General features: G+C 41.1%; 1 long non-coding RNA gene across 1 annotated transcript; it reads right to left on the bottom strand.

The window, feature by feature from the left end:
* Positions 1–436: 436 nt before the first annotated feature.
* Positions 437–3036, bottom strand: LOC120307326. The gene is made up of 2 exons (XR_005556491.1): positions 2826–3036; positions 437–670 (listed from the first exon to the last, which is right to left on the bottom strand). It is a non-coding gene; the product is annotated as an uncharacterized LOC120307326 (long non-coding RNA).
* Between the last annotated feature and the right edge of the window lie 6254 nt (positions 3037–9290).

Raw genomic sequence — 9290 nt, 5'->3', positions numbered from 1 at the left:
TGCATTTCTACAGAGCTGGCCTGCTTAGTTTCTGCTTGGGGCTATTAAGAAAAACTGGGCCTGCTTTTCTGCCTTTAAGATCCTTCGGCAAAATATTATATTCCCCAAAATATTTCTTCTCTTTGGGGGGTGGGTGAGTGGGTGCTGACTTTCCACACTTGCCTGCTGAATGCTGGATAACTTGATTTTTTGATTTTGTTTCATTCCCCTCTACAAAACAACTATTTAATGAGCAATGTTTTCTAGTATTGTAATTGTTAATCATTTCACTGTATTTTATATTTTATAAATTGCACAGGAAATTGTTTAAAATATATGAAATTAGTTATATATTGTCCAGAGATTGTACATATGAGCACTGTAAACGAAAGACCAAATCTGAATGAAATAAACTCTTCACTTACAAAGAAGAAAAAGGAAGACAAGAAAGAGGATGTGACTATCAAAAAATGATTGTTATTTATCTCATTTTGTTTTCTAATACTTTATGAGTGCATCTGGAGATTTTATGAGTGCTGCCAGTGGAACAAACCATTTCTGGCTCTCAGAATTGGGAAGGGAGAAAGGGAAGATGTGATTTTTGCTGATTTTTTCTTCTTTCTTTGGGCCTCTCAATTTTTTGCAATGGAGAATGAAGGCCCTTTCAAACAGCATGTAAGACCATGGGTGGCTAAGGAAAAAAGAAACAGATGAAAATTATGTTACTTTTGTTCTCTGAATTTCAAAGTTGCAGAAATATTTCTTTCAATTATACCATTACCAAAGTAGAATAAGGCATAGAACACGATGACCTGTCTATCTTGTTCATAAATCATCTGTTAACAGATTACCAGGCCTACGGCTAACAACAACACCATTAAGTGATAAGACTGAATTACAAGGGCAGGAAGAATTCTCTAGCCAAGAAATATATATTATCGGCATCAAAGAAAATGTTGATAAATATGTCATTCCTGTAGTGTAAATAATAGTTGTGAGAGCCTTTCATATATACAGAGGTTTCCAATGCCATCTCTTTCATTTATATACCAGCCCTGTGATGAAAGTTTTATATATTTATTTAGAAGATATTTCAGTTTAAAGGCCAGAATTATTGTACTCAAATCCTTTTATTCTCATGTGGAGATAATTGCAAATCCCTGTGGGCAGGAGAATACAAATGTGCATTTTCATTCCTCTTCAGACTGGAGAGGGCCCACTCTGGCCCACTCAATTTGGCAGATATGAAATAGGATTAAGCATCTGGATTCCTCATCAAAAAAGCAGAAATTCTAAATGAAAATTTCACAGCACTAGTTGGTCATCTCTTTCCCATGTGGAGTAATAATTAACAAGAGCCATGCTATGCCTTTATCATTTATTTATTCATTAGCTCACAAAACCTTAGACCACACTTATTAAAAGTAAGTCCAAATTGTGTGTAGTTTGTACCTTGGATCAGTCACTTTCTGAAGTGACTCAGTCTTAGGAAGAACACAATACATACTACTTCCGAAAAAAAATCACCAAAAAAAACCCCCCTTCAAGAACTTATCCAGACAATCTCTGAGAATTGGACATGATTGAACAGAAGAAAAAACAAATCTGTTTGTCTGCCTCTCTTTCTATCATCTCTCTCTCTCTCATCCTCACTTACTGACTGCCTCATTTAGCCACCATTCAAAGTCACAACAAAAAATCAGCTTTTCAATCAATTCTTGTATTTATGATCGTCCCATGGTCACATGATTACTATTTGGGTGCATCACAACCAGCACATACTTGTGATGATTGTAGTCATGTGATCACCATTCATGTGCTTCACTAGAAGCAGAATTCCTGGATAATGTGGAAGTAAAATCTCAAGTCATGCTCACATGATATCCCAGTGATTCACTTAAAGATGGAAGTGGAAGTGAGGTTATAAGTCCAATAAAATCATGTGATCTTTCACATAACAATCATGGCACTTAGCACAGAGTGACTGGTCCCAATTGTGATTGGTAAGTGAGGACTAACTCCCCTCCTCCCCAAAAAATCTAGTATGATGCAAAGCAAAGCAGTATAAGTTTTCATAATGCAGTGTGGTCCTAAGATTCCTTGAAGTCCTTCAAGACCCCCCCAGGATCCATGAAATCAAAATTATTTGCCAATTTATATTGAATACCCTTCAATCAAGTAGCTCATGAGATGCTAGGCCACACCTCCAATACTTAAGACATTGCTTTTCTTATTAGTAAGAGGAATAATATGGAACAAAGTAAGCTCTTCCAATACTCAATCTTTCCATATATTTAGAAATAAATATTTGACTTTCATATGGAAATTCCAATTATAGAAAGCTATCTGTAGCTGGTTCTAGTAGGTAACTTTCTCCATTTTCTTTAAGAGAATAATTATTTGAGAAAATTAGTCACACTATGATTCAGTTTATGAGCAATTATTCTCACCTTGCATTTCTACAGTATGTTCATATAGGTGGTATTTTTAATTTGAAAGATTTGGGGCTGATAAAAACACAAGTAACAATGTCCTTAATTAAAATTAAAGTCATATAGTAAGAAATCTGAAAGATATAGGAATAAGAACATAGTTTAAATGAATTGAATATATTACAGGTAGTCCTCAACTTATGATCCAATTGAGCCCAAATATTTTGTTGCTACGTTTACCTGAAAGTAAGATCTACCCCAAAAATAAACCTGATCTTGATTTTTGGGGATGGACCTAATATAAGCTCTACTGAAAATTAAGCCTTAGTTTTGGGGTGAGATGCACATCTAAAAATCAAGCTAGGGCGGGAGTGGGAATGTGGAGCTTCCCGCATGTGCCCTACACCCACTTACCTTGCAGCCAGGCTTCTCCTCGCTGGCCCACTTCTTCTGTGGCATCCCCAGGCCTGCATTTTGCAGTCAGAGACCTTTCTGGAATGCCATTGTAGCCAAGAATGGAGCTATAGATTCAATCCATAGCTCATCTGCAAGGCCTCTGCAGCTGAGAACTGAGCTATGGTGTTCTGTCCCACCTACGTGAGTCCTTGTTATGCTCACAAGGAGAAACCCCTCTTCCAAGAAACAGGCAGGAACCGCAAGAAAAAACCAACCCCTTTTATTCTCACAGACCTGAGTCAATGTCCAAGGCAAACAAACACAGTCCACAGAAACTCGATCCTCAACACGAATGGTTGCCTTCAGCAACCAACACCTTCCACACCTTCCCTTTTATAATTCAGCCAAGGTGTGGCTTCCTAATGCCTTTTCCTTTGCCTTTGGAGTCGCTCCATTGCATTCCTCTGTCCTACTCACTTCTTTTGCTTGCACTTTCATGCATCCTGGATTTTCCCAACTGTTCTTCATCACTGTCCAACTCAGGCTCCCAGCACAGCTGTGTCTCAGCCTGAGCGTGAGTAGAGGGGCCAAGCTCCTCATCCGACTATAAGTCTTGGAGCTCCTCAGAGCCTTCCTCTGACTCTAATGTCACTCCAGGCCCCTCCTCCTAATCTGATTCCTCAGACTCAGCTGCCAGATCCACTGGTTGGTGAGCAATCACAACACTATCCCGCAGTGCAGGACCCTTCCCCTGGGTCTGCCGGGCCGGATGCGGTTGTGAAAGGAACTGTTCATGGAACACTGTGACCAAGGTAGGAGCATGGACAGTGGTCACACTCTCCCAGGTGAACTCCTCTGGTCCATAACCCTTCCACTCAATCAAATACTGAAATCAGCTTTTCAGCTAATGGATGTCTTGAATACTGGTGACCTCATACTCGGGAGCACTGTCTCTGTCATGTTGTTGCAGTGGGGGATGTTCTGATTGTCAGAGTGGACATGCTGGTTATTCTGGGACCAACAGAGACCGATGAAAGACTGGATGTACCCGTAACGACCGTGGCAAAGTTAACTGATAAGCGACTGGGTTAATGATGACTTTGAAAGGGAATGGTCCTAGGTACCAGTGGTCTAGTTTCTTGGCAGGCCGGTTTGACAGCAGGTTCCTGGTTGACAGCCACACATGATCTCCCACCGTTAATGTAGGCATATCTCACCTTGACTGATCGGTAACCTTCTTGTAATCCATCTTGGCCTTATCTACTTGTCGCAGCACCAATTGATGGATAGTTGTAACTCAGTCAGATATTTGTTAGTGCAAGAACTGGTGAGTCGAGCTGTGAGAGGGGAAAAAGCCGTGGATGATATCCCACTTTGGCCAGGAACGGTGTCATATGCGTGGAGGTGTGCTGTGACTTGTTAAATGCGAACTCAGCTATCGCAAGATAGTCTGTCCAATTGTCCTGTTGCTGATTCACATAACAGCGCAGGTATTGTTCTAGGATTCCGATTACTTTCTTGGTCCCACCATCAGTTTGCGGATGATATGCTGATGATAAACAGACTTTTATGTCTAGGGCCTTTATCAACCCCTTCCAGAAACGGGCCATAAATTAAGCCCCTCTATCTAAAACGACCCTATCAGGGAAGCCATGCAGCTGGAAAGCCTGCTGGATGAACATTCAAATGGTGGCACAGGCTGACAGTAAGCCACGGCAAGGAATGAAATGTGCCATCTTGGTCAGCATGTTTACCACCACAAATACCATCATGAAGCCAGAAGACGGGGGCAAGTCCATCAAGAAGTCCATGGAAACTTCCCCGCCAGGGTCTTTTGGGCATTGGCAAGGGCTGAAGTAGACCTGATGGGGCCCGTCACTGACTTGGCCTGCCTACACTGTAAACAAGATGTGACGTAGGCCTAGACCTTGTGTTGTACTCAGGACCACCAGAATGTATGGAGACCAAGTTCAGTGTTTTGAACAGGCCAAAATGCCCCTCCACCACATTATCATGACATTGGCTGAGAATGAGCCCTCTGAGTGGCCCTCCTGGAACATAGAGCTGATCACGATATTTCAGGAGTCCATCCATGATGGACCATGGGGAGTCTGGCCTCAACTCTTCCCTTCATTGAGCCACCCATGCATCATGCTGTTGTGTCTCCCAAATCCAAGCCCGTACATCTATTGGCTCCCAAACTGCAGAGAAAGACTCTATGGGGAGAACTGTCCTGGGCAGAAGCTTGTCTTCTGTACGGGAATATTCTGGCTTCCTTGACAAAGCATCTGCTCTTTGGTTGCGATCACTTGGTATGTAGATAATTTGATAGAATTGGCATTTCTTCAGTTTGGCATATAAATGATGATCTCGGAGTCATTGCAGGACCTGACGGAGATGCTGATGGTGCATCTCCTGTTAAGGGGAGTAGATCAGAATGTCATCCAAATAGATCACAACAAACTGATCTAACAGATCCCAGAATATGTCGTTTATGAAGTGTTGAAAAACTGCAGGAGCATTGGTCAGCCCAAATGGCATTACCGTATACTCAAAGTGCCCGTACCGGGTGCCAAATGCTGTCTTCCACTCATCACCTGACCAAATCCTAATGAGATTGTCCAATTTCATGAAGATTTTTGACTCCCGGAGCCATTTCAGAAGTTTGGGAATAAGGAGCAGCGAGTATCGATTACATACTGTAATGGCATTTAATTTTCAATAGTCACAGCAAAGCCTCAATTCTCTGAACTTTTTGTTTTACAAAAAGCACTGGTGCAGACACTGATGAAGATGAGGGCCAAATAAAACCCTGAGCCAATTTTTTTTCCAGAAAGTCCTGCAACATGGCCAACTCAAGGTTTGACATGGAATACAAATGCACCATGGGGAGAGAAATGTCAGGAACTAAGTCGATGGGGCAGTCATATGGTCTGTGTAGGGGCAATTGATCTGCCTCAGTCTCGCTAAACAATTAGTGTAAGTTGCAGTTCAGAAGCAGGGAGACCCCTGGGGGACTCACCACCTGGCTGGCATAGACTTGGCAGGTGTGGTCCACACACACTGTAAACATGGAAAGGTAACCAAGTTCTGGGACCAATAAATCTGTGGGTCATGCGTCTGGAGCCACGCCAATCCCAAGACCACAGGAAATGAAGGTCAGAGGTTATATAAAACTGAATAGCCTCCTCATGCAAGCTGATGGCCATACCCAATGGTTGCATGGGGCCTTAATTGGCCAGATAGGATCACTCGGCCATAAATAGTCTCTACTAACAGAGGCGGTTCCACTGGGCATTGGGAAACATTGACATGGGCTAGCTTGTCCAACAGCTCCTCCAACAAGCCATCCTGAAAAGCATCCACGAGTGCAGCTTCATTCCAGGCTGAATCCTAGCTAAGCAGCCAAAACTCACTGATATATCCCTGTAAAGGGCGTCAGCCCTGCCTCAGAGCTATCAGGCATTGGATAGCAATCTGCATCTTAATGGGTCCTCATATATAAGACGCATATAGTCACAATCCCCCCCCCAAAAAAATTATCCAACAATGGACTAGGCTGGGCTAGCAGGGATATGCCCCAATGAGTGCAGCACCAGAGAGGAGGTGATCATAAACCCAACTTTATCACGGTCAGTGGGGAAGTCAGCCACTCTCAGGCTGATAAAGAGCTGGCATTGGCCCAAAAAAGCTGGAAACATCTCCAGAGTGCCATCGAATTTGTCAGGCACTGTGACTGGACACTTCCTTCAGGGTTGTGGAGCAGCAGGAGCAGAGGCTTGAAGCTGAGAAACTTGAGCTGCCGGCAAAGCCAGCTGCTGGGAGAACTGGGCATTCTCTGCATGTAACTGCTTCATGGTAATAGGGGGTAGAAGACCAAAGGCAAACTGTTCTGTCCCAGCCTACGTGAGTCCTTGTTATGCTCTCAAGGAGAAACCCCTCTTCCAAGAAACAGGCAGGAACCGCAAGAAAAAAACAACCCCTTTTATTCTTACAGACCTGAGTCAATGTCCAAGGCAAAAAAACACAGTCCACAGAAACTTGATCCTCAACACGAACGGTTGCCTTCAGCAACCAGCACCTCCCACACCTTGCCTTTATAATTCAGCCAAGGCACGGCTTCCTAATGCCTTCTCCTTTGCCTTTGGAGCCACCTCATTGCATTCCTCTGTCGTACTCGCTTCTCTTGCCCGCCCTTTCATGCATCCTGGATTTGTCCCAACTGTTCTTCACCACTGTCCAATTCAGCTCCCAGTCTTGGAGCTCCTCAAAGTCTTCCTCTGACTCTAATATCACTCCAGGCCCTGCCTCCTCATCTGATTCCTCAGACTCAGCTGCTGGATCCACTGGCTGGCAAGAAATTACAACATATGGATTGAATCCATTGCTCGGTTATCGGATGCAGAGAGAATAGTTCAGAAATTTTGTCTCATTTCTTTCCATAGTTGTTACGTGAATCACTGCAGTTGTTAAATTAGCAACATGGTTAAATTAATCTGGCTTCCCCATTGACTTAGCTTGTCAGAGGGTTGCAAAAGGGGATCACATGACTCTGGGACACTGCATAAATATGAGTCAGTTGCCAAATATCCAAAGTTTGATCACTTGAGCATGGGAATGCTGCAGCAGTCATAATTGTGAAAAACTGTCAGAAGTCACATTTTTCAGCCCTGTTGAAACCTTGAATGGTCACTAAATAAATGGTTGTACTGGATACATTTCATTAATTCTATATTATTCTTTGCATAATATCAGTATCTAAAATTGTATTAAATAATTATTGAATTCTATCCCGTCCTCCTTCCCTCCCTCCATCTCTCTCTCTCCACCTCTATCTAAACATATGGTTTTATAATGTTTGTCCAGTCCAAGAGAGAACAAGGCTGCACATGACAAACAACTGTCGAAGATCCTGTAGACTCTCCAGCATGGTGAGATACTGTATACTGTGTTATGTGTAATTCATTGATAGATAATTGTTACAAATCTGTGTTTCTCATGATTTTTTTTGTAATATCTAGCTCTGATATCTGATAGGTCAGTATTATGGGTATGTAGCAGATATAGTTGAAACCATTCTCCTGAGTAAAAATGACCTTTACCATGAAGATTTGGGATTTATTTGAAGTGAAGCAAAAGACTTTTGAAATATGCCAAGCAAATTTGAACTGCATTTGAAAATGAATAGTAGGACAATGAAATCCAAGTGTTCTCTAGAAAAACTATTTCTCTCATTCTAAAAAACACTTACAAATTGACTTGGTCATGGTGGGATGAGGAGAAGAAAATTCTGGTTTGTAACTAACAAATTAATTTTTTGTTTCTAATAATATTGATGTGAATTCTGATCTGAATCTCTCAAGGAAAAACAAATAATTCAGACTTGGCCTTAGCATGTATCTGCTGCTTGCACATTTAAAATAGCTAAGGATGTTAGCTAAGTTTATCATGTTGAGAGAACTGCATCTATTATAGATGGTATTGTAGGTGTATTCCCTTACTATAAATAGTTAAGGCAGATTATAGGTTTAAGAAGACATTTCTGACATGCTGATTCATTCACAGTTACATTGCAATAACATTTCAAGTAAAATACTATTTCCTGTTGGATCTCCTAAGGCTGGAACTTTCTGGTAACAAAAATAATTGTACCACGGGGTGGCACACTTGATGATCTTCTATAGTGAACTTCTGAAAAAAAATTCAAGCTCAGGAACTGAAAGATCATAACTTTTGATCCTTCTTGATTCCAAATCCTGCAAAATGTGTAGTGAAAATATAATGCTAGTTAAGTTTCTACAAGTGTTTATAATAATGTTTGTAATGAAAAAGTGTTTTCTAATCTTTCGAACACTTATTGCCTATACTTTAATTTTTATTTCCAAATTAAAGATTAGAAACATAACTCTAACTCAATTTTTTTCAAGAAAGATTCTATTTCTTGTCTTTCCTTCACATTTTTTTCCTTATTATTGTTGATAATTTCATTTGCATCAGTATCATTCTTTATCAATCTTTCACTCTCAGTCCAAGTCCATATATGGTCATACATATTGCAGTCTGATTGCTGAAAAAAACAGAATCAAATTTGAAAAAGAAAAGCTAGAAAAAAGAAAATACGAAGTTTGAACATGGGCCTGATCTGTATGGAATCTGCATATGGATGGATGGATAGATGGATGGATAGATGAATGGATGGATGAATCTACTTGGCTTCATACTGAGCCCACATTGTTGCCAACCATTCCTTCAAATCCCTTCTTTCTCTGTTTATCTGGCTCAGAGAGAAATACATGCACCTTGCTGTGTGCCCTTGAATGCCCGCTTACATAGAAACATATACAAATGCAATATATTACTTAATTACATAGGACAACATACCATTACATCCTGTGATCTTTACTGGAAAAGAGGTTGGAAAAAGCTCTGCATTCTTTCTCTAGCTTGTCATTTTTTTCAACTCAATGAAATGCTGAACATTTA

Source organism: Crotalus tigris, unplaced genomic scaffold, assembly GCF_016545835.1.
Source record: "Crotalus tigris isolate CLP2741 ecotype Arizona unplaced genomic scaffold, ASM1654583v1 scf7180000017774.6281472, whole genome shotgun sequence".
Taxonomy (NCBI): domain Eukaryota; kingdom Metazoa; phylum Chordata; class Lepidosauria; order Squamata; family Viperidae; genus Crotalus; species Crotalus tigris.
Note: the sequence above shows the minus strand (reverse complement) of the source record. Positions and strands in the feature narration are given on the sequence as shown.